Genomic DNA, 26,571 nt, shown 5'->3' with positions numbered 1-26,571 from the left:
TCCCGGCCCCTAGGAGACCCGCCTCCCCTGGCCTTAAGGCGAGCACTCCTCCTGGGAGAAACCAGTTCCCTTCGCCTCTCTGCCCTGAGCTTCTGCCGTTCAGGAGAGGCTGAAGGGTTACTGGACCCAGGGGGAGACTCACCTGCAGGCACTGAGTCCTCAACCACCTCCGGAGCCAGAGTGGATTCACCTGGTGCCTGCTCCTGAGGATCCGGCACAGGTGCAGGCGCTTCAGCATCAAGGCCCTGCCCCAGTTCAGCCAGCCCTGGAGGCGGGGACTCCTGTGCAGGCTGGGATTCCTCCGGTTCAGCCTCTGAATCGGATTCCCAGGCCATCACACTCATTCTCTCAGACCTTAGTCTCTGCAGCTCGGGAGATGTCGGTGGGTTACTAGACCCAGGGGCCGCCTCAGTCTCCCCTGACCCAACCAGTAGTGGAGCAGCTGTAAGTGGTGGCTCAGCGGAAGGCAGCGAGGCAATCCCTGCATCTGGAGCCAGGGCAGGCTCAAGCCCCTGACTCGGCCCAGCTGGTCTTTGTTGCAGGGGAACCTGTGGAGACTGGGACCCTTCAGGACCCGGCCCCAGACTTGGTTCAGATGATGCCTGAGGCAAAGGATCTGGTGCAGATGGAGTCTCCTCTGGTTCCGAGTCTGAGCCCGAGTCCTAGGCAAGGCACAATCTTGCAGATGAGGAGAACCATGGATGTCCCCTTGAGCTCCATGGAGGGAATAAATGCAATAAATAATACAACACAACAATGCGCATGAACATCAGGATTGTAAACTGCTTTGTGTTCTTCCTTTAGCAGTGTGCCATATAAGCCTATGCTATTGTGTGCATTTCTACATGTGAACGTGTCCATAAATCTGCTTGCGGAACACATGTCTTGGGCGTGCATTTGCAGGACTATTGAACCTGATGACACCAAACTATTTCAGGGGGTCAAGCAAGCCCACACTCCCTGGTTTTCTCCTGCAATGGTGGCTCCTCTTTGCCAGGAAGGGAGAAGGAAGGAGAAGGGATAGGATAGAGAGGGGTTACACCACTCTGATGTCATAATCCTTCTGCTGACATCACAGCCCTGCCGCTTAAGAGGAAGTCATTTGCCAGTCAGCAGAAAGAAGGAGAAGAACGTGAGAAGCAGAGAGGGAAGAAAGATGAAGAGGGGGAAGGAGCATGGAGAAGAAGAGAGGAGACGCTCTAAAGATCTGATGTTCTCAGATGCCTGACACACACCTTCAGCTGATAGCTGTGCAGTTTTCCTCGTGGCCCTTAAATGTTTCGGCAAGTGTGATGTTAAGGACAAGCGGTACCATCTCCACCCATCGAATTCCTCTCCTCTATGCTTCCTGCACATTTACATGCAAAGTCCAGGTGGGCATGCATTGCAGATGGTTGATGTGAGAACGGTAAGTGTTCCCCCCTCCATAGATCGGCCGTTCTATTGTAAGATAGGGTGGGGTGTTCAAAGACTGAACAGAGAGTTCTGAAGCAGACCTCCAAAGGCCACCGAAAAGCCAATGGTCTGTAGCCTGGAAATATGCAATAGGCTTGAAATGCTTGGAACATCTTCTGCGATATTTTAGCCCAGCTGTTGTGGGTTCGAATCCTCCTCACTAGAGATCATACCATTTGGAAAGGCTCCAAAGCTTAGGCCTTGCCTGTACAGTGGTACCTTGGTTCTCAGACGCCTTGGTTCTCAAACGCCAAAAACCTGGAAGTAAGTGTTCTGGTTTTCGAATGTTTTTCAAATTCCAAACATCTGATGTGGCTGTCGGCTATTGTTTCCGGGGCGCCTGCACCAGTCAGAAGGCACGCCTAGGTTTTCGAACATTTCGGAAGTCAAACAGACTTCCAGAATGGATTAAGTTTGAGAACCAAGGTGCCACTGTATTTAGTGCTTTTGTTTTTGCTATTTATTTTGCATTTTGGTTTTTGAGGCTTTTTCAGTTAATTTGTTTTTGTGACTGTGTGGAACCCAGTTCAGCTACTGATTGGTTGATTGTGTGACTGCGGAAATGGATAAAAGCCCCCCATCCAAACAATGACTATCATCAGTGCAGGTAAGGGGAAAAAAATTAATTTTTATTTTTATCATCTACAATACTGTCTTGTTAATTTATAGTACATTGATTATTGCTTTCATTTTATGGATCAGTTAGATAGTAGAATTCATGTTAAATTGCTGTTTTAGGGGTTGTTTTTAAAAGTCTGGAACAGATTAATCCGTTTTGCATTACTTTCTACGGGAAAGCGCGCCTTGGTTTTGGAATGCTTTGGTTTTGGAATGGACTTCTGGAATGGATTAAGTTTGAGAACCAAGGGACCATTTCATGGTGGTATCTGTGTCTGAGTTGCTGACTGTAGAGGCCCAGAGGGCTTTCAGGCAGAGCAAACAGTACAGGGTTAGATGCTAGATGCTCTGTTGGTGGCTCTTTAAATTAGCCTTTGGACCTGAGTTTATGGCAAGAGATTAAGAGGATTATTACTACTACGACTACTACGACTACTACTACTACTACTACTATTAAGGACAACAGTTTAATTTTGCTTCTGGGGCAGCCATGGCTTTATGTTGCAGCACCTGTCTTTAGTACGTAAGCGCCCAGGTTAATAATAATAATAATAATAATATTTATTTATACCCCGCCCTTCCCAGTTCAGAAAACCAGGCTTAGGGTGGCTAACAACAAATTTAAAACACTTAACTGATGCAACAACAAAACAGCATAAAATACAGTATAAAACATGAATAACAATAAATTCAGAATTCAAAAATCAGTTTTTTGGGCAAATCCATCCAATAAACATTAGATGATCACCAGGGCTAGCTGGCTGAATTAGTCCTATTTGGGCCAGAGAGGAGACCAGGGAAGAATTAGCTGTGGGATCCCAGAGCGGGTAATCTTCGTAAAAAGGGGAGGGGGAGGGAAGGAAGGGGAATAAAAGATCAGACTAAGTTCAAATTGAAAGCCAGGCAGAATAGCTCTGTCTTACAGGCACTGCGGAAGGAAGTTAAATCCTGCAGGGCCCTGGTCTCATGGGACAGTGCATTCCACCAGGTCGGAGCCATCACTGAGAAGGCCCTGGCCCTGGTGGAGGATAATCTGACTTCCTTAGGGCCCGGGACCTCTAAACTATGATTATTCATGGACCTTAAGGTCCTCTGCGGGGCTTACCAGGAGAGGCAGTCCCATAAATACGAGGACCCTAAGGTACCATGATAGGGAAAGTAGTGGGCTATGTGCACTAACAGAATTATTCTGCATTAAATAACTTCAACTATCAGCTTTCAGCAACTAGCAATAAGGGTCAGCCCCAAAACAGGTTGCCACCAAGTCCCATTGACACAACCACTACCCCTTCCACATATTTTCCTGCTTCTAAGTTGGCAGCTGGCAGAGGGGGGTAGCTGGTGCTTCTCTAGAGGGTTGGGTTTGGCCCTGGGACTTCCAGTTGCTGATCCTCGCCTTACAAGGATATGATGTGCTGGTTCAGCACAGAAGAAGCAATAAATGACACAGCCTTCTGGGCACACCTTTCCAGGAGTTATGTTAATGGGGTCTTATTGGGGAGGTGATGCTAACCCCCATCATTGTATTTCAGGCCAGATGTTGTTTTCCTTGAGAGCATCTCTATCCCTGAGCAGCCCGCAGGTGAACCCCCTGGTGCCTATGTAAACAATACAAAATATGCTAGGTATGAGCAAAGGCAGGAATAGTTGTCCTTCGGGAGCCAAATAGCTTTTAAAAGAACAGTTGTGTGTCAGCAGTGTTGCTACAGTTTGATTGCAAAGTCTAATAAAAGAAAAATTTGCAACGAATGTTCTTAAAATTTGCACTCTCAACCTTGAATATATCCAAGAGCTAGACTTTCAATTCTGCAGAATTTAATCTTCCTGGCTCCAAACTAGTCTGAAATGGAACTGGGGCTATGTTAGAGTGGGACAAACCTTGTCAGTTACAGGTTTTCATTTTTCACTTTGTTACATTTCTGGATTTGTTTGCAATTTAAGCAAATAAGTCCTCATGAGTGTTTGTCAGCATTTTGGGGGAGCAATGTTATGCATAAAAAGCTGGAGGAAAGCAAGCAGGTAAAAGCTAGGGTTGCCATATGTCCAAAATTTTCTGTACATGGCCAGGATTCAGCCGTTGGAAACAGTGTCCAGAAGGAAATAGCTGAAATTCAGATGTATGGCAACCCATGTCAGGTGTAGAATATTCAACAACTTTGGGAAAAACTTTTAAAAGCTCAAAAACTTTGACCAAAAGGCGGGAAAAATCTCAACAACTTTTGGGTCCACATTTTCACTTTTTGAATTCTGAAACATGCCAACCCTAGATAAAGTTAGGTAAAGGTAAAGGGACCCCTGACCATTAGGTCCAGTCGTGGCCGACTCTTGGGTTGCGGCACTCATCTTGCTTTATTGGCCGAGGGAGCCGGCATACAGCTTCCAGGTCATGTGGTCAGCATGATTAAGCCGCTTCTGGCAAGCCAGAGCAGTGCACGGAAACACTGTTTACCTTCCCGCCGGAGCGGTACCTATTTATCTACTTGCACCTTGACATGCTTTTGAACTGCTAGGTTGGCAGGAGCAGGGACCGAGCAATGGGAGCTCACCCCGTCGCGGGGATTCGAACCGCCGACCTTCAGATCGGCAAGTCTCCTAGGCTCTGTGGTTTAACCCACAGCGCCACCCACATCCCTTTAGATAGAGTTAAGCCAGTGTAAATTTACATCAGTTCCAAACTCTGTTCAGCACAGTTTGTATAAATATCTGTATAAATATATTTGCAGAGCAATTTCCCCGATATATCCCATTTTCATCTGCTGTTTTCACTAATATATGCATTTTCATGCAGACTGTACCTTGGTATATGCATATATGTGCACATTGCTTGGCTGGAAAACTGCATTGCAAAATTCAGAGAATTCAACATTTTAAAGATGGCTGAGTTTGGGGAAGAGCTCTGTGGCTCAGCATCTGCTTTGCATGCAGAAGGTCCCAGCTTTGATCCCTGGCTTCTCCAGGTAGAGATGGAAAGTTCCCCTGCCCAAAACTCCAGAGAGCGGCTGCCACCTAGTGTAGACAATACTGAGCTAGATGGACCAATAGGCTGACTTAGTATTAAAGCATCTTCTGTGTTATGCTATGCTATGTTTCAGTTCGCTGATCATTTCAGAGAGTGCAAATCAGGTAGGCTCACCTTTAAAAGATGTGGAAATGCGGAGAACCGAATTTAAGATTGGCAAAATGAGAAACTTGATATATTTGCCTATCCCTATAGCCTATAGGTGCTGGAGGAGACTCTTGAGAGTCCCATGGACTGCAAGAAGATCAAACCTATCCATTCTGAAAGAAATCAGCCCTGAGTGCTCACTGGAAGGACAGATCCTGAAGCTGAGGCTCCAATACTTTGGCCACCTCATGAGAAGAGAAGACTCCCTGGAAAAGACCCTCATGCTGGGAAAGATGGAGGGCACAAGGAGAAGGAGATGACAGAGGATGAGATGGCTGGACAGTGTTCTCGAAGCTACCAGCATGAGTTTGACCAAACTATGGGAGGCAGTGGAAGACAGGAGTGCCTGGCGTGCTCTGGTCCATGGGGTCAGGAAGTCGGACACGACTAAATGACTAAACAACAATAGCCTGCATAGGATCCATAACGACATAGGTGCTGGGTTCAACCCAACTTGGGGGAGAGCCCGTCGTGCACGTGACATCACACACACGATTCGAACCACCAACCTTCTGATCGGCAAGCCCAAGAGGCTCAGTGGTTTAGACGTGAAAGGGGAAAAGGGAAAGGGAACAAGCTCAATTCTTCAAAGGTTATTTGTTTGAGCCTGCTAACATCAGATGCAATTTTATGTTTCACCTCGCAGTAGGTTTGCAGCTAATGGTGGGTTTTTTATTTTACTTTTTCGGGAGAGAGAGGTAGTAGCAGGCTGGCTGGCATGAAAACGGAAAACTGCAAATGAGTTGAGCAGACAAATGAAGCAAGGAGGGACATTCACTGGATCAGAACCAGAAAATGGCCAGCGCAGAGCGTAACAAATCGGCAATACAGCTGTGCCCCAGGGCATTCAGACAGGAATCTAGCAGCTGATGATAAGAAAACAAAGGCAAAACAGAATTGGAGGAGATGGCCTGTGCAATTCGGAAATTTTTTCCTTTGCATTCCTACATGGAGCCAATTTAAATATTAAGAACATACGAAGGTTAGCATAGCCTCCTTGCTGGACCACACCAAGGTCAAATGAGACTGGCATTCTGTTTTCAACTGCAGATGCCTCTGAAACAGAGGTGTTGACTGACCAGGAGAACCAAACCAGTCTGTCCTGCTCCTGTGCTTTTTAAATAGCAGCTTGATCTACACAAATCAGTAGGTGGAGCATGTTTACCTACTAATAATTGCAGATCATGTCTGCTTAGAATCAGGAATGGACTGAGTGAGGACTAGAAAACTGAAGCTCCGTCCGGATAAGGCAGAGGAATTGCTGGCAAGCGGTTCATCTTCCCAGGGCAGGAGGGTTCAACCACTTCTGGGTGGTGTCTTCTTCTTTGGCGATCACTCATAGCTGAGTAAGATTGTCTTCCATGAACACAGTCTTAATGCTGTGTCCGAGGTGACTGTGGAGGTCAATTCTGGATCCACACGTCCTTCCACAGTGGGGACATAGCTTTTTGGGTGGGAGTTGATCATGGTGAGGGTTTGCCAAAATTGCCTTCCTCTTAGCTCGTTTCTCCCTTGCGTCCTGAGTTCCCATGTCTTCAAAGTCCATGACACTTTTGGTAAAGGCTGTTCTCCAACTGGAGCGCTCGCAGGCCAGTGTTTCCCAGTTATCGGTGTTTATACTACATTTTCTTAGGTTTGCCTTGAGAGAGCCTTTAAACTTCTTCTGTTGACCACCAGCATTACACTTTCCATTTTTAAGTATGGAATAGAGTAGTTGCTTTGGAAGGTGATAATCAGGCATCCGAACAACATGACCAGTCCAACAAAGTTGATGTTGAAGAATCATTGCTTCGACCCTAGTGACGTACACTGACGTTAGTTCGTCTGTCTTCCCAAGTGATATGTACAATTTTTCAGAGACACCGTTGATGGAATCTTTCGAGGAGTTGGAGATGGCATTTATAAGTGGTCCATGTTTCACAAGTGTACAGTAAGGTCGGCAGTACAGTAACTTTGTAAGCAAGCATTTTGGTTTCCCTGCGAATGTCCCAGTTCTCAAACACTCTGCACTCTCCTTATTGCTGAACTACAGCATATCATTCTTGGCCATTGCTGATTGTCTCAATACTGTCTGCAAATCTCTACCACAACTCCCCATTTTAAAAAAACAAAGAAGCCCTAAACTTTGCACATAGCAAAGGCACTCCAGCCCTTGGATCATTTTGGTTTTTTGGGTGCATTTTTTAGATAGCACAGCTGGAACTGGCCAGATCATTGCCTCAGTCTCAGCCTTGGTCCGCCTGCTGCCAGGATGTGAAAGACTGGAATAACGCAGTAATCACCAGTCTGATTACAAGGCTGTAAAACATTTGAGTATATTAAAGTGCTGTTTGAATGATAAAAAATAACACTGGAGAGGATGATTACAAAAACAAAGGACAAATGAAATAACAAAGTAGATAAACTCATAAAAATGACTCTGAGATCATGCGTGGATATTTTATGAACCCAACTAAAGTTAACTGCACATTTTTAACGTCCAAAACACAATAAAGAACAAACAGAGAGTTGCTTCTCATTTTAATAAGACACAATTATCCTTGTTGCTGGTAAATGCCAATGTCTTCCTAGACAGAAGCGTGCAGAGTGAAAAGCTGAAAGTCCGGAACGATATAAAAATATATGGAGCTGCTCTTCTATAAATTACGGATGTAAAAGGGAAAACAGAGCATACTGATGTAAAATGAGCAATCATTTATTTTTACTCTGAGGGACTTCAGAGGCGATGCTAGAGGAATCTGGTCTCCTCTACTGACAACAACCAGGTGACGCTTAGGTATCTTGATTTGCAGAGAAGATAAGTAACACCTTGACATGAGGTCAGGCTCTTTGTCCGTCCAGCTTAGCACTGTCTACTCCATATCCCGCAAGTGTTCTGGAAAAAACGAGACATCCCATTTCTCGCCCGAGAGCACAGCAGCCATTTTCGGTGCCATGGTCTCACCCGATTTCATACCAAACTCTCCCCCCAAAAGCATTTTTTTCAGCACCGTGATCTCATGCGGTGCCCCAAAATATGCCTTTTTGGGGCACAGCTCCCCCCCAAAAAAATCTTTTGAGCTCCATGATCTTGTGCAGGAGAGCATGGGAGGAAGATGCATGTCCCAGTTTGGGGGCTCAAGACGTTGGAGGGTGTGTTGCTCTGACAACCGGCAGCATTAAGGATAATGTTTTAATTTCCTGAAATGGAAATGTTTGCTTAAGTTGAATTGCTGTGTATTTTTTAGTATGGGGTTTTCCCTTTAGCAATAGCTCTCAACTGATTGGCGAACTGTGAGTCACATGAGAGAGGCATTCCATTCTGTTGTGACTATTATTCAAGTCACTGTCGTTTTTAACTGTTCTCAGTTCTCTCTCTGTGTGTGAGGGAGAATCGATGCTGAGAGACTTCTCAGGATACTGCAGGGGGCAGAGTTTCAGGAAGAAGGCCAAGAGGAAGGGTAACTTGTTTGAAGGCCCCCTCAAACCTGGCCCTGAAACCAGATGCAGTTATCGAAGATATTATTTTAAATCACATCTGAAGCACATTCTTCCCCTCAAAGGATTCTGGGCACTGTTGTTTACCCCTTGCAGATTTACCATACCATGCAACACTCAACAAACTACAGTGCCATATCCCACAACTGTCCCAACAAAACCAGAACATCCCATGTTTTCCTGCAAGAGCACGGCGGCCATTTTGGGCAATAGCGTCTCATGCAATTTTGGGATGCAATCTTGTTTTCTCCAGGGTTGAGGTCTTGCATGGCACCCCAAAACACATTTTTGTGGAGTGCCATGCAAGAAAAGTGTTTTTTTGGGGGGTGCACGATCTCACGTGGGTCATGTGACCCAACATGGGAGTGCAACCCCAGAAGATGGTGCCCCAAGTTTTCCCCTGTGTTGCACTGGAGGGTATGCCACGCCCAGCCTTAGGCCACCTTCACACCAAATATTTAAAGCACTATAATACCACTTTAAACAGTCCAGAATCCTGAGAGTTGTTAGGAAACTCCTTTTCCTTTCCCAGTCCTGCAATTCCCAGTGTGGATTGACAATCCCTCTTCACAGGTCATAGCTGTCAACTTTCCCCATTTTTAAAGGGAACTTTTCCCTTTTTTAAAGGATCTGATTTCTTTCCGCAGGGCCTGTAAGACAGAGTTGTTCCGCCTGGCCTTTAGCTTGGAGCCAATTTGATTCCCTCCCCCTCTTTCTTTTTCCTTTCTCCTCCTGTGATGAGGCTGCATTTTAATATTTTAATGTTTCAATATTTTAATGTTGTTTTTTAATCTTGTTTTTAAGTTGTATTCATTCAACTTGTTTTTATTATTGCTTGTTAGCCGCCCTGAGCCCGGCCTTGGTTGGGGAGAGCGGGGTATAAATAAAAATTATTATTATTATTATTAAATTCCCTTATTCCGGATAGGATTCCTTGCAAGAAAAGGGAAAAGTTGACAGCTATTAAGGTCTCCTAAAAACTCTCAGCGCCCTTAACAAATCCCAGGATTCTTTGGGGGAACGTATGACTGTTTAAAGTGGTACAGTGGTGCCTCGCAAGACGAAATTAATCCGTTCCGTGAGGCTCTTCGTATAGCGGTTTCTTCGTCTTGCGAAGCAAGCCCATTGACAGCTTAGCGGATTAGCGCTATTAGCGGTTTAGCGGCTTTTAGTGGATCAGCTGATAAGCGGCTTAGGGCTTAGGAAAAGGGGGGGGGGGGAGGAAAAAAAACCCACAGGAACTCGCAAGACATTTTCGTCTTGCGAAGCAAGCCCATAGGGAAATTCGTTTTGCGAAGCGCCTCCAAAACGGAAAACCCTTTCGTCTAGCGGGTTTTTCGTCTTGCGAGGCATTCGTCTTGCGGGGCACCACTGTATTGTGTGAATCCTCATTCAGAATCTGATAACAAGCCACTTTTGTTGAGGCCTACTCATATTGCTGAGAACATCATAAAATAGTTCTCACACCACTGACCGGAAAGGGAAGGTGAGTCACACACACTGACTGGAAAGGCATTACTGGCTGCTGAGAGACCATTTCTTATTTTATTTTGCCGAATGCTTTGTAAACGCAGCTGTACCCTTCTTTTTGGAGAAGGGCTGGTAACTTTAATTGATTAACCTGGGGATCCAAAATGTTCCTTGTAAAAATGCAAACTGATTAATATGACGCAGACCGCTGTACTGTTTTTGACACCTCCAAGCCCATTTTATTTATTATGTTCAGTGAAACACTATTGCATTCAAATAATTACAGAGTTACCTGTCAATTACTGATTATTAACCTTTCCGTTTTCACGTCAAAAGCACGAAAGACAATAGCAAGTTGTAAAAATTAATACTATTGCAATAATAAAATATATGTATATATTTGAAACATACTGATATCTTACCACAGCTGGTTTTGATGTACAAAAAAAAGGGGGGGGGAGAGAAAGAAAACAAATATAAGTAATCTCTAGCAGAAGTAAGAGTATATTAACTTGAAACATTTCAAAACCATACTGAGAAAAAAATCATTTGACAATAAACTGTAAAAGGGGACTAAATTTCTCTAAACACTCTTTGGCCATATCCTTTTTGTTTACTTGTTTGGGGCAGGCATACCCAAAAGCTCTGCCACTATGGCCCTATCCCATAATAAGCAGCAGGTCCCAGGAGTTTGGAGGCCACGGGTTGAAGGGCTATTGGGCAATAAATAGGAAAGGGAAATATAGGTAAACATATCTTCTGGATTGGGTGATTGCATTTATATCCCACCAATTTTTCTCCAAGGAGAACAAGCTGGTTCTCCCCCTCCTTATTTAATCATCACAACCCTGAGAGGTTCCAGGTTCGATCCCCAGAAGACTCTTGCTTGAAACCCTGAAAAGCAGCTGCTGGCCAGTGTAGACCATATTGAACCTGATGGGCCAGTGGGCTGGTTCAGTATATGGCGGTTTCGAGAGGCAGGGACTGGCCCAAGGTCACCCAGTGAGCTTCACGGCTGAGTGGGGAATCGAACCCTGTTCTCCCAGTTCCTAGTCTGACACTCTAACCACTACACTACACTGGCTCTTCTATGCTATATGGGGTTGTTGTTGTTAGGCTGTGGATTAAGGTAAAGGTAAAGGTACCCCTGCCCGTACAGGCCAGTCTTGACAGACTCTGGGGTTGTGCACCCATCTCACTTAAGAGGCCAGGGGCCAGCGCTGTCCAGAGACACTTCCGGGTCACGTGGCCAGCGTGACATCGCTGCTCTGGCGAGCCAGAGCCGCACACGGAAACGCCGTTTACCTTCCCGCTGGTAAGCGGTCCCTATTTATCTACTTGCACCCGGAGGTGCTTTCGAACTGCTAGGTTGGCAGGCGCTGGGACCGAGCAGCGGGAGCGCACCCCGCCGCAGGGATTCGAACCGCCGACCTTTCGATCGGCAAGTCCTAGGCGCTGAGGCTTTAACCCACAGCGCCACCTGCGTCCCAGGCTGTGGATTAGCTCCTCTCTAATAGCTACTGCTCTAATGAACAATGAAGTCAGCTAGGTAGTCATTCGGCTGGACAGGGGTGTGTGCCTGTGTCACTAGGTAGGTCAATGAAATGTCTCTTATTAGGACAGCAATGTAAAATGGAAGAAGTGCTATTGAACAACACAGGACTTGACTTCTATTTGCAGTAGATTGTATTGGATTGCACTGTTAGGCAATGAAGGAAGCCCAGTGATGTGCAATGGGGTGTACTCCCAAGTAAATGGATCTAGGATTGCAGCCTTTTTGACTCATAAAAAGTGACCCAGTTAAGCGGGTAGCAGTTAATTTTAAAACTTGAACTATAACTTCAATACAATTGCACTTGGGATAGCAGATGCCTTTGTTGGAGTCTGACACACAAGGGAGAATTTCTCTTGCAATTTTTTGTTTTGTTTTGGATCCCCGTTTTCCTCCACGGAGCTCAGTGTGGCTCTTCTTCCCTCGTAATTTCATCCTGTGTGACACTGGGTGTGACTCACCCAATGAACCTCATAGCCTAGTGGGGAACTGAACCTAGGTCTTAGCCCAACACTGTAACCACTATGCCACACAGCCTCTGATGATTAATTTGCACGTGTCATCTTATGTTTCCCCACTTCAGAATGATTGTTTTTATTCCTTTGTGAAGGCTTGCCGTTTAAACCAATTAATTCATCGATGAATCAATTAAAAATCATCTGATGAATGACTAATGCTTCTTTCGTCATGCGGCAGCCTTATTTTCTCATGCTTAGTGTCTAAAAAAAAACAACCCCACTGAATCTTGTGGTACCGGAAAAATGAATGGCATGAGCTTTTCTTAAGTATGCTACCATCTTGTCCTGCTCTGAAATCTGTGTGAATATAGATTTGAGTTAGAAGAGCAACACACACACACCCCTTTGGGAACTGTAGTTTACCACTCACAATCCTCCTGAGCACCCTTAAACGACATTTCATTTCATGTGCTTTAAAGCTGTATGCTTTTGAATGTGGATGTGATGGGTTAGAGCGGTTCTCAACCTGTGGGTCCCCAGATGATGTTGGACTACAACTCCCATCATCCCTGAGCTCTGGCCTTACTAGCTAGGGGTGATGGGAGTTGTGGTTCAACAACATCTGGGGACCCACAGGTTGAGAAAGGCTGGAGTGGGAGACTCCAATTTCCCTTATAGAGCTTGCTTTGTTTATTGAATATATTTCTTCTCCAAGTCTGGATTCAGACTTCTCTATGAAGAATTGGTTGTTAAACCACTCTGAGAATTGTAGCTCTGTGTGGGGAATAGTGGGTCTTTTAACAACTATCAGTGCCCTTAACGAACTACAGTTCCCAGGCTTTTTTGGTGGGGGAAGAGGGAGCCATGACTGTTAAAGTGGTATAAATGTGCTGTAAACGTATGAATTGTAGAGTTAGATGGGACTATTAGGGTCATCTAGTCCAACCTCCCGCAGTGCAAGAAACTTTTGCCCAACAGGTGTCAATGAGACCTCACCCTTCTCCAGAATGGAGATTAAATGGCAGGAAAAAACCCACCTATTAAATAGCTGCCAGACTAACACACAGGTGATAAATACACAGGAAAGCAATGCAGGCACAGAGGAAGACTATTGGCACTTCTAGTAAGGGTAGGCTGTAGCGTCTCAAGGGGGTGGGGATGGGGGAAATATATATTTTTACATACTCAAGAGATAATTTTTCCCCATTATTATTTTGCATAGTCAGCCAGGATCAATCTTTAGTATGAAAAAAGATCTTAGGCAAAGCACAAAAGAAACCTCCACACCATACATCAAAGCATTTTGATAACACATCAACGATCATGTCGCGCCCCCCAACAGCCTGGGAACTGTAGTTTGTCGCGGAACTACAATTCCCAGCACCCTCCACCAAACTACAGCTCCCCAGGATTATTGGCAGGAAACCGTGACTTTTCGCTTCGGTTCCAGGCAAGAGTGCAGCCCCAGCTTAACCGGGAGATGTCGGGATTTGAATCGGTGACCTTCTCGGGAAGCCCTGCCTCTGAACGACAGCCGTTCCCTTATCTGTCCAGAGCATAGCTGTCAACTTTTCCCTTTTCTTGCGAGGAATCCTATTCGGAATAAGGGAATTTCCCTTTAAAAAAGGGAAACGCTGACAGCTATGGTCCAGAGCCTAGTTGCTTGCAGCTCCCTTGCTTTCAAGAAGCATTTATGTCCCTTAAAAGAAACCAAAGATCCCAGAAAACGCTGCTTCAATCAAGCGTTGGACTCCAAGTCCCATGAGCCTCCCGCCAGCGCGGCCGCTACTCGGGGCTGATGGGAGTTGTAGTCCAACGAGCATCTGGAGGGCATCTAAGCTGGTTTTTAAGCCCTCCCTTCTTCCCATTCCGCCCGCCCCACTCGCTCTTATTAGTTTGTTTCGCGTCGCGCGCCGTCCCCGGCAACCGCTGCCAGTCACCAGGAAGGGAAGGGAAGAGGAGGCGGAGGCAGCAGCCGTGTCAGAAAGCAGCGACAGCGCCGCCTTTCCCCCTCCCTCCCTCCCTCCTGGGTTTTCTTTACCTCGTCCCCGCCCCCTTCCTTTTCCTTTCCGCCCGCCCGCCCGGCTTCCGCCAATCAGCGCCCGCCCGCGTCGGTTTCTGTCGGACAGGGCGGGGCCGGGGAGGAGAGGAAGGGAAAGGAGGAAAAGGGGGAGAGGGGAAAAAAAAAGTTTATTGAAGACTCGGAGGAGCCAAGCGGCGGCTGGAACTCTGCGGCGCGAGGACCCTCGCGAGCCCCCCTCCCCTCCCGCGGAGTCAGGTGAGAGAGCGAGAGCGCGTGCGCGGGCCCGTGGCCGCCTTTTCTCCTCACTACCCCCCCCGTGTGTGTGTGGGGTCGGGGGAAAGTGTGGGTCCCCCCTTTTTCTCTCTCTCCTCCCTACCCCACATACATGGGGTGGGGCTCTTCTCTTTGCCCCCCATCCCCTCCCCAAATTACCCCCCATATATTTACTTAAGCTGCCCCACTTTCCCTAGGGGCGAATTCAGTGGGGCTTACTCCCGAGGAGGCTTGGCTAGGGTCGTGTAGGGGGGGGAGGGAGGGGGGGTCTCTTCACATTATTCTTCTCACTGCCTCTCCCCCCACACCCCGTCCCCCACTTACATAACCTGGGAGAGGGGCGAGGAAAAGGGGGAGAAATGATATGGAATACCACCACCCCTCTTTTTGCCAAAGCCCCACCTTAGGAAAGAGTTGGGGCGAGCACTCCCCCCCCCAAGAAAAAGGTTCTTCGGGCCCAACTTGAAGGAAGGAAAGGGCAATTTTACGGGGGTGTAACAGGCTCTAGGAGGGGTGCATGTGTTCCTGCCCCCCACCAGGGGAACCTTACTTTTTTTGGTGTGTGTGGGGGGGATAGGGGTCTTAGGCAGCCCTTTTCCCTTTACTTCCCCCAGGAGGAGAGTTAAAGGAATATGTGGGGAAGGTGAAATGTTGTGGGGGGGGGGGGGTATAATCCCCTTCAGAGGACTTTGACCTATGGAGGGCACAGGGCTCTAAAATTACTGTACTTGTTTATTTGTCCCCTTCACACACAGGAAAGGAGGGTGAAAGAATGACAAGGGAAGCTTTTGCTTAAATACTTTTAGTTCCCTTTAGAGCACTTTACACTGGAGGAGGAGGGGGTTTGGGGAATGCTTCCTCTTCTTACACCCCCCCCCCCCAAAGGGTAAAGTTTTATGCTCTGAGTGGTACAACTTCAGGGAAGATAAGAAGGAAAGGATATTGAAAGAGGGGAAAGATCTTAGGGGTGCCTTCTTTTTCTTCTTTGACACCCCCTCCCCAAAGCTGAAGGAAGGCTTAGGGGTTATATGGACAGCTGCCACTTAAAGACTGAAAGGTTTTTGGCTGGGTAAGAGGAAAAGGGAAGACCAAAAACCACCTCTCTCTCTCAAATAGGGACTGATCCCAGTTCACACACTCATGGGGTAATTGAGAGGCAGGGGGTTCACTGGGAAACCTCTGCTTAAAGGCAAGGGTGGGTATCAGAAAGACCACAGGGCAATTTCTGGTGGGTCCCTTATTTGTTATTTAAAGAGTCCAGGCTAGATGGGCCTTGATATCATCTGGCAAAACTCTTTCTAGCCTCTTAAAATGGAGAGTGCAGACTTGGGACACCTGGTTAGTTGTACCTTAACCCTTTGGAGATCCTGAAAGTGCACTCCTATTCTTCAACTTAGAACACATCATGGAAAGGTAGGGTTTCTAGTTTTTTAAAAAAAGTATGCTGTGAAAGGCTAAAGTCAACTTAACCTATATGTAGGGGAATGTTTACCCCTTCCTCATTTTCAGAAGATTGTACCCCTGTGATAGGGGCATGAAGAGACATCTTCCATTGCCTTCTAGGTAATATTAAATATCTCGTAAGGAAGAAAATGGAATCCTCGTTGTATCAGGGAGGGTAATTCCCTGTTTATTATTTGTGCCTGTGTTCAGAGATCTACTGGTGGAGTCTTTTGCAAAAAAACAAAAGCTTCACAACAGCCCTGTGAGGGCATTTAGGCTGTCAGAATGACTGCTTCAACATCTGTCAGTGAGCTTCAAGTGCGGGAATTAGATTCTGAGTTCAGTCCTTATGCAAACCTTAAGGAAATAGAACGAGGTTCTTCTGTAGCAGGCTTCCTCAACCTTGGCCCTCCAGATGTTTTTGGCCTACAACTCCATTATCCCTAGCTAGCAGGACCAGTGGTCAGGGATGCTGGGAATTGTAGTCTCAAAACATCTGGAGGGCCGAGGTTGAGGAAGCCTGTTCTATAGCCTGTGGTCCTCCTTATGCTGTTGAACTACAACTCCCATCAGCCCCAGCCAGCATGATCAATGACCAGGGCTAATGGGAATTGTGCAGCAACATCTTGAGAACCACAGGTTCCCCATCCATGTACTATATAGGATACATTCACTCCTTGAAGTTCTCTGGCACTTGTTCCATCATGGGGCCTTCAGTCATCCTAAAACCGCTATGGGGAACCTTTGGCATTTTGGCCCTCCATATGTTGCTGAACTACAGTTCCCATCAGTCTCTGCTAGCAAGACCAATGGCCAGGGATGATGGGAATTGTAGTTAAGCAGCATCTGGAGGGTGGAAGGTTCGCCATGCCTGTCCCAAGGAACTGAGGAAGAAGACATTAGGATGGGGAATGAAATGTGAAGTGATGTTACATCCTTCAGTAGCTTCTGAGCAGGCAGAGAGCTCTGCTCAACATTTGGGACAGGCAGAAACAAACAAAAACGCTGTTAGAAGGGAAAGGGTGCTAGGTGATTGGTATCTGCTTGGAAATGGGTTGGGGACAAAATTGTCCTTTCTTAGGCCTGCCTACTGGATGTAAAGAGGAATCTTACAAAACGGGTGGACTAGATTCATGGGAGGACAAGTATTTGTGTGTGTGTGTGTTGTGTGTGTGTGTGGCAGTGGTGGTTATCAGCACACCAAGGGACCTGTTAGAGCCCTGGAAGGAAGTAGCAAAGGAATACAGAGACCTTATCATGGGATGTGGGAGGCTTGGTAGAGTTTTAGGAGAAACAGGAAATAGCAGCTCCTGCCTCCAGCAGGTTCTGGAAGGCAGGGGCATTCCCCAATGGGGAAGAGTTGGTATGTGATTTGGGAAGAAGAGGGGAGTTGATGTGGGCTGATGTGCAGCCTCACTGCCCCCAACATGTAAACATGTTGAGGGATGTGAGTTTAACCTCAAGCAGCTGTTGTTTTTGTCCCCAGCTGCCTTGCCCTGTGGAGTATGAGTCAATCAGGTGACGGGATATCCAGGAAATAAATAGACCAGTTAGAAGTGCCTGTGGTTTGGGGTGCTTTGGTTAGAGCTGTGGGGCTCTGAGCTGGCCTGGGGGGCCCACAGACATTTGTCAAAGAGACCACCTGTAGGGTTTGTTTGCGGTCACTGTTCATTGTATTTACTTCTGGGCTGATTTTTCCTCTGTTAACCTGCACCCTGGTTCTAAACTTTTCATTTGATCTCAAGAGAATTAGATTCTAGGTAAGTCTGCTTTGGATTGTATAGCCTTCCTTAATGCCTTTCATGAGGTGTATCATGTTCTGCATTATATGTTTAATCTTGTTAGAACTGGGAGCTTTGTCTTTGGCTACAAATTCCCTTTTTTGTCCAGGTGGTTATTAAACTCATGGCAATGTTAGACAATGTGATTTAATTTTATTAATGTTTAGCCTATTACAGGAAAGATCAGAATACAAGCTCTTGGGCAGAAGAAGGTCAAAAGTGATTTAACTTGCCTGGAGCTGTCGACTGGGACATTTTTAAAAAGTGAATTTCTGCAGGTTACTGTTCCCTGTTGTCTTAGACCTAAATATGGCAATGAATTGACACCCCCCCCCGCAAAGTCTATCCAATGAGAACACATTTGTGTCTACTTTTCCAGACAGCTGCAGTTTATTTCAAGCAGTAAAGTTCTTCATTTTTGCCATTTTTGCACTGTTAGCACTACCACTTTTGTTGTGGGCTGCATGCTTATCCTGTTCCTTCTGCTTTGCCTTCAGGCTGAGAGGAAAAATAATGACTTGTAAAGTATTAGTCTCTTGTATTGCGTTGGGGTTAGTGTGGATGGAGAATTGTGCCTCCAGCCAGCTGTTTCTGCCCAGGAGGCCAGAAGAGTACACTACTCCTCACTTTTTTTTCACATTGGTTCGGTGTGCACATTGCACTAAGCTACCCTATGGCCTAGCATGAGCGTGCGAGCTCCCAAAGAGGATAAGATGTCTGCTTAGCTAGATCTCTTTTGGTCCTGCTGATGCTGTACTGCTGAAAGCTAAGCCATGGTTTGGCATAGTACCTCCGAAACCATGATTTCCCTCTTCCAGAGTTCATGGTTTGCCTGGGGGGCCTAGGACTGGGCCCCTTGCAGGGTTGTGGAAGCCTACAATCGCAAGCCTGATGTTGACCTTGTTTCCACCTTCACAAGAACTCAGTCATAATTGGGTTTGTGTGTTTTTTTCACTCTTGTTTTGAGTGCTGTTTGTGAACGTGTGCCATAGATTTGTGCCTTGAATTTGGACCTGGAGAACCTTTTAGCTGTTCTTAATGATCTTCTGACACGTGCGTACGGTGTGCTGTTTATTGTTTCGTTGAGAAAAGAACGGGTGGCTGGCAACCGTATCCAAAGTTTACAAGTGTGCCATGCACAGCTTTTTTTAAAAAAACAAATAAATCTGTGCCTGGACTTGTTTCTGTCTGCAACCTTGCCCACGAGGTATGAGAGCAGAGAAGACACCCAGAGCCGAGGGTGATTTGCTTCCTGTAAAGAATCATTGTGGTCCTGTGCCGTTGCTGACTCCCATTTAATATTAGTAGGTGACTCCTGTGGTTTAAGGCTGGTACATAATCAGACTTCGTAACTTTTGCTCGGAAGCCTTAAGCAGAACAGTAAAACTCCTTGTGTAATCCCTATAAGAAACTGCATTTAAATAACTGAGTTCCTCTCTTGAATTGTAGATGCTTATTGAACTTTAGGTACTTTTTAAAAATGTGCTTTATTTTTAGGCCTTATAATTTATTCCTCACTGTCTTTTGGCTTTCAACTCATTGATGGCTTTTATTGCTGCTCTTTGAATTTTCTCTAGTTTGACAATGTTTTTCGGTTGTGGAGACACCCAGAAATGTAAAAATGCTTCTAGGATACAAAATATCAGCCATAGAGGTGGGGGAATATCTTTCTGCCTCATAGTGACTGTTAAGAATGCTTTGTTTGTACATATCTCATGTAATGTTCATCCCTCACTTGCAAGGAATTGATCATTCATTATGGCAGCACCTGGAACTCCCTATCTATTGATATCAGGCAGGCAATTTTGCTGTATTGTTTGGCACCAGCTAAAAAGATATGTTTCAACAAGCCTGCACTGGCATGTATTCCCGCCCCCCTTATAATAGTTTGTAAATTGCTGGTTTTGTTTAGTTTTTGATACAATTTGATGTCAATTTGTTTCTAATGTTTGCTTTCATTGGTGTTTTAAGGAATATTTTAGATTGCCCTTTGTAAACCATTTAGAGACTTTCTTTTTGAGTAAATGTATAAATTTTGTTAAATAATGCAAAAGTTCTAATTCTAGGGAGCTTGGTGTTTATCCCCTTGAAAGTTTTGCTTAGGGTAGCAGCCTTGAAACAAAATGGAGAATTTTGACACTTTACAAAATACCTGGTTTATTTATAGCTTTGTTTTATTTCTGATAAATATTTCGATACATCATTCAGCCATGCTCCCGAGACTGTAGTGTCAGACGTTTTTCTAGAATAAGTGATTTGGGTTTCTTCCTGCCTCAACTCAGTGGCTTATCTCTGTCCAAAAGATGTTCTCTCGGGCCTCTGTTGCTGCTCCCTCCTTTCCTTCCAAATAACTATTATTTCTCAACTGTTTGCTTTACCAATTGATTGCAGTAGAAACAAATCTTTCACAGATCCCACAGACGTGAATTTCAACCTTAACGTCTTCACTAATTCCTTTCATTACGTCTTCCTAAAATTTTTAGTATGTAAGTTGCCACAAAATCTCTGGTAATAAGCCAAGTGCTGTGACTTTGAAAATAGACAACACTTCGTATTAAGGCCACTTGCTGTACAGTATAACTTTTGGGTCTCTCCCTCCCCTTTAAAGTGAGTGACTTCTTGTATGAAAAGGGGCAGGGTGGTGGTGAAAGCATGTTGTTAGAAGCCGTTTTTTACTTGGATGGTGCCTTGACCTGGATGGTGTTATTAGATCAGGGGTGGGGAATGTTTTTCAGCCTGAGGGTGGCATTCCCTCATGATCATTCTGGGAGCTGCATACCAAATGCTGAGCAGGTCAGGGACAAAAGTGGTTGAAGCAATGAATTATTATTATTGTATTACATTTACACCCCACTTTGCCTCCTCCAAGGAGCTCAAGGTGGTGCCTACCATTCCTCCCTTTCCCATGTTTTCCTCACAACAACCCTGTGAGGTAGGTTAGGCTGAGAGATGGTGACTAGCACAAGGTTGTCCAGCGAGGTTTGTGGCGGAATGGGGATTTGAACCCTGGTCTCCCAGTTCGTAGTCCAGCGCTCTGACCATTACTCCACAATGGGTGTGACCGTTAGCCTTGTGCAGTAGGCTATATTCCATCTGTGCAGAAGTCAGAGGTTTATGTATGTACCCACTTATCTTCACAGCCCATCCAAACAAGAAAGGTTAATTATCACAGTCTGAGGACACAGCCTACCAGACAAAAGCAGTTGAGCAGATCCGGTCCATCAGGGGCATAGCACAAAGAGTGTCCTGGGGGCTAGATTGAGAGGCTGGAATCTGAGGTCCCTCAGCCCTGTATTAGCTCTTGCTCACAGAATTGTCCGCGGACAAGGTGGATTATATGTTGCATCATATCCATTCATATTCATAACTGAAAAGGTCATCCCATTTGAAATGTACCTTAAACGAAATCTTGGGCCCCATCTGCACTATACATTTAAAGCTGTATCATAGTGCTTTAAATGGCCACGACTTTCTCTAAAGAATCCTGGGAACTGTAGCTCATTATGTGTGCTGAGAGTTGTTAGGAGGGCCCTATTTCCCTTACAGAGCTACAGTTCCCTGATTAGTTTAGCATTCATTCCATCTTCACAGGGAATTTTGGGCAGTGTTACTTTAAAGGAATAGTGGGAGGGGGGTCTCCTAACAACTCTCAGCACCCTTAAACTATGGTTTCTGTGGAAGAAACCATGACTGTTTAAAGTGATATGATACTGCTTTGAAATTATAGTGTAGGTGGGGCTTAGCTGTTTTTAAAACACATTATTGCACTTAGATTTGAAAGAGGGCATGGCTAGTTATCAGCAGGACAGTAGTATTATGGATTTAAACCAAGGAACTGAAGAATTCTTAATCTCTCTGGCTGTTAAAGCAATTGCCCAGTTGATCAGGCAACAGTTAAAATTGTTGGAGGCAAAGTATTTTTTATTAAGAAAAGGCTTAATTACAGGGCAGTGTTTAATAATAATAATAATAATAATAATAATAATAATAATAATAATAATAATTTTATTATTTATACCCCACCCGTCTGGCTGGGTTTTCCCAGTGTGGAATGACTCCTAAATTATCTGATAATGATAGATATTGTCAGAGCTGCCTCTAGGTCCCAGCTCACAGAGGACCAACGCTAGGCTGTAGTAATGTACAAAAGTCTTTATTGAAGTTCAGTTTCCATTTCAAAGCCACAGCGTGCAGCCCTACGTCTTAAACCCTAGATCGGCGAAGTCCCGTCTGAGTCCCCTCCCCTATGACACCAGTTTAAGATCCTAGCCCTGCTCCACCTTTTACGCTGCTCTCTCCTCCTCTGGGTCCTCCTGCCCGCTGGGGCATTGCCCTTTCTGGACTCTTCCGACGCTGAGTCGCTTAGCTCCTCCCCCTCCCTCCGGCGGGCTTTAGGACCCGGTTCCCAATCCTCATTCTCTGCTGTCCCGCGCTCCTGTACATTTGAACTTGCCTCTCGCGCCAGCCCAGTGACCTTTCTCCTAACCGTTACACTACTTCGGTCACTGCTTCCCTCTTCCGGGACACTGGCCGGATCTGACCTCTCCTCCGTTGTCCGACTTTCTGATGGAGGCGTGGTCAGCCCTGCCTTATCTTCTCTCCCTGGTGGGGAATGCACTGGCCCCGATCCTTGGGACTCTTCTCTCCCACTCTGCTCTGGTGGGGAAGCTGGTCCTGATTTCCAGCTACTGCTCTGGGAGTCCCTGCTGCCCCCTTGCTCCTGGGGCGTTCCCCTTGGGAACCCCCTACCCCTGGCCACTGGCGCCCCCTTCTGTGAATCTTCCGATTCGCTGGATAGGCTCATGGAATCCCTCGGTCCACTGTCCTCTTCTCCTACGCTCCCCTCGGATTCTTCCCCTTCGCTCTCCATCTCCTCTCTTCCCTGTGCCTCTGCTCCTGAGCCCCTGACAGATATGAATACCTTTTTAAAAGTCATTTTATTGTTTCTTTTCCATTGAATTTAGGTCAGAGAATGAAGCATCTATGATTTTTTGTTTTCATTTTTTATTAATGTATGAATTGCTTTTTACATTTGTATTTAATAAATACAGGGTTTTTTTCCAGTTACCAACGAAACCCCAACTAAATGCAAGTTTAAGCAGCCCAAAGTGAAGATCTTTCACACACACACCCAGCTTGTTGAAACAAAAATGCCTTCATTTGTTTCTGTAAAGTACAGCTAGTGGGCACTTGTCTTATCTCATTCTGGATGTTATTCTACAAAACAGGAGCAGCCACACTGAAAGCCCTGCTCTGAATTACAGTGGTAAGCAGACTTCTGATATTTGAGGGACTTTAAGAAGAAATACTCTTGCAGAGCACAGTGACTTGCTGGAAAAGGGCGGTCTCTCAAGCTGCAGGCCTCCTTGACTCAAGTTATCAAACCTAGACCCCAGGTAGTCAACACAAGAGATTTGTGATTGTATTCCTGCCTCTTAAAAATAGTAGCTGTAGGGCACTTGGTCCAAACACATAGTAGCTTTTTTTGTTGAGGGTGGGGGGATATTTATCAGGAAAGTGGCAGGAAGGGAAGCTTAAACCCCTCCCTCCACACTGTGGTACAAAAACCCCAGACAAAGTGCAGTCATGCATTTTCTTGTCACTTCTAGTGTTGTTACGTGCCCCATATACCCTCCAGTTTGTTTCTTAAAGTCTTTTCCTAATGGTATTTTCAAAAAAACTTAAATGCATTGCTTTTGAATCCCTTGGCAGGTGTCTAGCTCTAGACATTTAGAAAATGCTGTTTAAAAATTGGACGCTATATTCCATGCCAAAGTGGAGACATAGATCTCCAAAACTTCTCTTTTCATTGTAGTGGTGAGAGACCTGCACTTCTTGAACCTTGAACACTGATTTATATGCCTGGTGTACAACAGGGTATATTATGTCACCTGTCAAAGATCACAAGGATCAAGGGGTGCTCCAAAACGTTTTGAATTCTTCAAATATTGCATGTGAAAGGTACTGATGAACAGCCCCTTTTGTAACTTCCTGGTTCAGGGAAACTCTTAATGCATAAGGAAATGTTGGTTAAAGATGTAATTGAAGGCACCTTAAGAGATGGAAATGTGGAGGTAATATTTAGATCTGCCATTGTTGTATTTGGCTTGTGAGCCTCAGGAAAAGTTCTTGGCATCCTTATGTCTCAAGAGACAATGTGTGTGTGTGTGTGTGTGTGTGTGTGTGTGTGTCAAGCCAAGCCAAGTCGCTGTGTTAGCAGCATGGAAGTGACCTCCCTGGAAGTGTGGGCATCATATATGGAGATTCTGGGCTGCCCAGACAACAAGACCACTCTCTCAGCCTCGCTGATGTGGTCCAAAGGAAAGCAGAGCAATTTGTTTGGAACCAGCTTGGCTGGAAAAGTAGTGATCCAAATTCTTCAGAGTTGTGACTTCTAATAATGGTAAACAAATGCCATCTCATCTGATACTTCATTTGCTGGGTCTTTGACCTGTTGGAACAATTCAGTCCCTATTCTGAAGAATGGGTAGGACGTGGGCTATCTGAAAGTGTTTTAACCTTGGGGAATGTGAAACCTTAATCCTATTAAGGTATAAACATCACCAGCACAGAAGATGAAGATGAGGATCAAGTTTGAACGTACCTGTAGAAATTCAGCTCGGCCAACAGGACAGTGCAATTCTGTGGATCAGAATAAGATCTGCACTGCAGCTGGATTTTTCTGTATCCCGTATAGCCAGTCCTAACCTATATGCAGCTGTTAAGGTGTGGGTATGGGATGTGACATTTTTGTTCCTCCCACCATCTCTACCCATTGGCCATGCTTGCTAAGGCTGATGGGAGTGGGAGTCCCAACAATAGCTGAGAGTCGCAGGTCTCCCCTTTCCCCTCACTTAAGGCTACAGATCGATAATGTCATTTATCTGAGCTTGGTTATAAATAATGTGTCCTCCTGGCTTATGCATATAAATATTTTTATCCTGCTCTTGTTATCATTAATTCCTAGGGTGGCAAAAACTGTGTAAAGCCGCCTTCATGGATTTGTCATTTCTGGTTATTCTGATGCAGGTTCACTGTGCATGTGGGATTCTGAAATATGAAGCAAAACTTGCTAGGTAAGGCACCTGGGGTTGCCAAGGGAGAGGCCAACCATTCTCTGCCATCACCCTCAAGCCCAGTTTCTGTTTTGGCTTGGCTAGGCCACAATGCAGTGTGCCAAGAAACTTTGTGCCTGTTGGGTTAATTTCAGAGCTCAGAAGTAATGGAGCAGCTTGCTGGGATTCCTACCCCCACCCCACCGGCCACTATTGTTCTTGTTTGTGTGAGGATCTGCTGCCTAGTCTGAAGCTTGCCTTGTTGTGTACTTGGGCTGTTGATTACTTAAAATAGGAAGGACCTATATCTGAAGACTCAGTCTGGCACCCTGCTCCCCACCTCACCACACACAGCTGCTTTCCTTCCATGTCCAAGGCATCTGTGGACCTTGCCACAGGACCCTGTGGTCAGGCGCTCTCCCTCTGCTGCTAAATTACGGGCTGAAGATGAGAGCATGCTCTGCCAACTTTGTTCAGCCTTGCCTTAGGTGCCCCCAGAAATGCATATTTGTTCCTGCTTCGGGAAAGTTTTGGCTTCCACACAGTTGTCAAATGAGAGAGCAGAGCTACGCTTTCCCCCTCTTCTTTGACTGGCAATGTCAGCAGCAGTAGCAGTGAATAGATTTATTTTTCTCTTGGTTTTCCCAAAGCAATTTCCACAGATCATGGGGCTGCAGGCTCACCGCTCACTTCATTTCATTTGTGCATTTTAGTTTCACTTAGTGGTTGTATAAGAATTCCTGAAAGCTTTTGAGAGGCTATGAGCTTAACGCCACACAAACTTTGCCTAAAATCCTAAGAGGTTGAGGAAGCTGCTCTATGCTGAGTCAGATAGTTCTGTTTCAGCATTGTCTACATCTGCAGTTCCCAAACCATTTTTTCCCATGGACCACTTGAAAATTGCTGAGGGTCTTGGCAGACCACATAATGATTTTTCTGCTCGTTTTAGCAATAGTAATGCAGTACACCGTGCTAGGTGCTGTATGCTTTTTAATTGCATTTTAATTGCAGTTTTTATTTCTTATATACTGCATTGTGTTCAAATGGTGATACCACGAAATAATGTTTACAAAATAAAAGAAGCAACAGAATGCAATTAAAAATAAATATGATTATTTAATGGGATGGAGGTGCTTCCTCTCATCTTCAACCACAGAAATGCCACAGACCACCTGAGTAAACTTCATGGGCCACTGATGGAGTGCAGTTGGGAACCCCAGATCTACATGGTCTGGCAATGGCTCTCCAGGATTTCAGACAGGGGCGTTCCCATCCTTACCTGAAGATTGAATTCGGGACCCTCTTTTAATATGTAAAACATGTGCTATAGGGCCTCATTGAGCTATGGGCCCCACAAGGGTAATTCAGGGCTGAAGCGTTTTTGTTTCTTTGCTTTGTGAGTTGAGATAAAATGACTTTTATGTTCTTGCTGGTCTCTGAGACTGGGCAGAAGACCAGATAGCCAATAAAAAATAGAAATCCAGTCTGTGCATTGTGTGGTCCTCGTGTGTATACTTCATCTGATCATTATAATGATAGGGAGCAGCTGTAAACTGGCTTGGAATCTAATTCCCACCTCCCTAATTCAGGGCCCTCTCTATCTTCAGATTGCACCACAAGACCAGTTAATCTTTGCAATAGCCTAAAATTACAGCGTGATTGGATAGCTTCCTCTCCCCCCCCCCAATCCTCTTGACCCTGTGCTTTATGCCAGTTGTGCGTCCATATGTTGCAGTTCGTTTGGAGGGATGAGGCAGCTACATTTCTAGTGCCATGTCTTTGGGAAAGGTCTTCACGGAG

General features: G+C 45.5%; 1 protein-coding gene across 5 annotated transcripts in view; it reads left to right on the top strand.

Moving 5' to 3' along the window:
* Window positions 1–1,107: 1,107 nt before the first annotated feature.
* The window catches only part of ZFAND6 (zinc finger AN1-type containing 6), a 79,110-nt gene continuing 53,646 nt past the window's right edge, over window positions 1,108–26,571 (top strand). For 3 of the 5 annotated variants that reach the window (XM_079954394.1, XM_079954393.1, XM_079954390.1), the window contains exon 1: window positions 14,318–14,474. The gene's annotated coding sequence lies outside the window, so the exon portion shown is untranslated. Of the gene's footprint in view, window positions 1,409–14,317; window positions 14,475–15,772; window positions 15,906–26,571 lie in introns of those variants that run through there. The other 2 variants (XM_079954391.1, XM_079954392.1) reach the window with 2 other exon arrangements.

Source organism: Podarcis cretensis (assembly GCF_951804945.1).
Source record: "Podarcis cretensis genome assembly, chromosome: 14".
NCBI lineage: Eukaryota > Metazoa > Chordata > Lepidosauria > Squamata > Lacertidae > Podarcis > Podarcis cretensis.
Note: the sequence above shows the minus strand (reverse complement) of the source record. Positions and strands in the feature narration are given on the sequence as shown.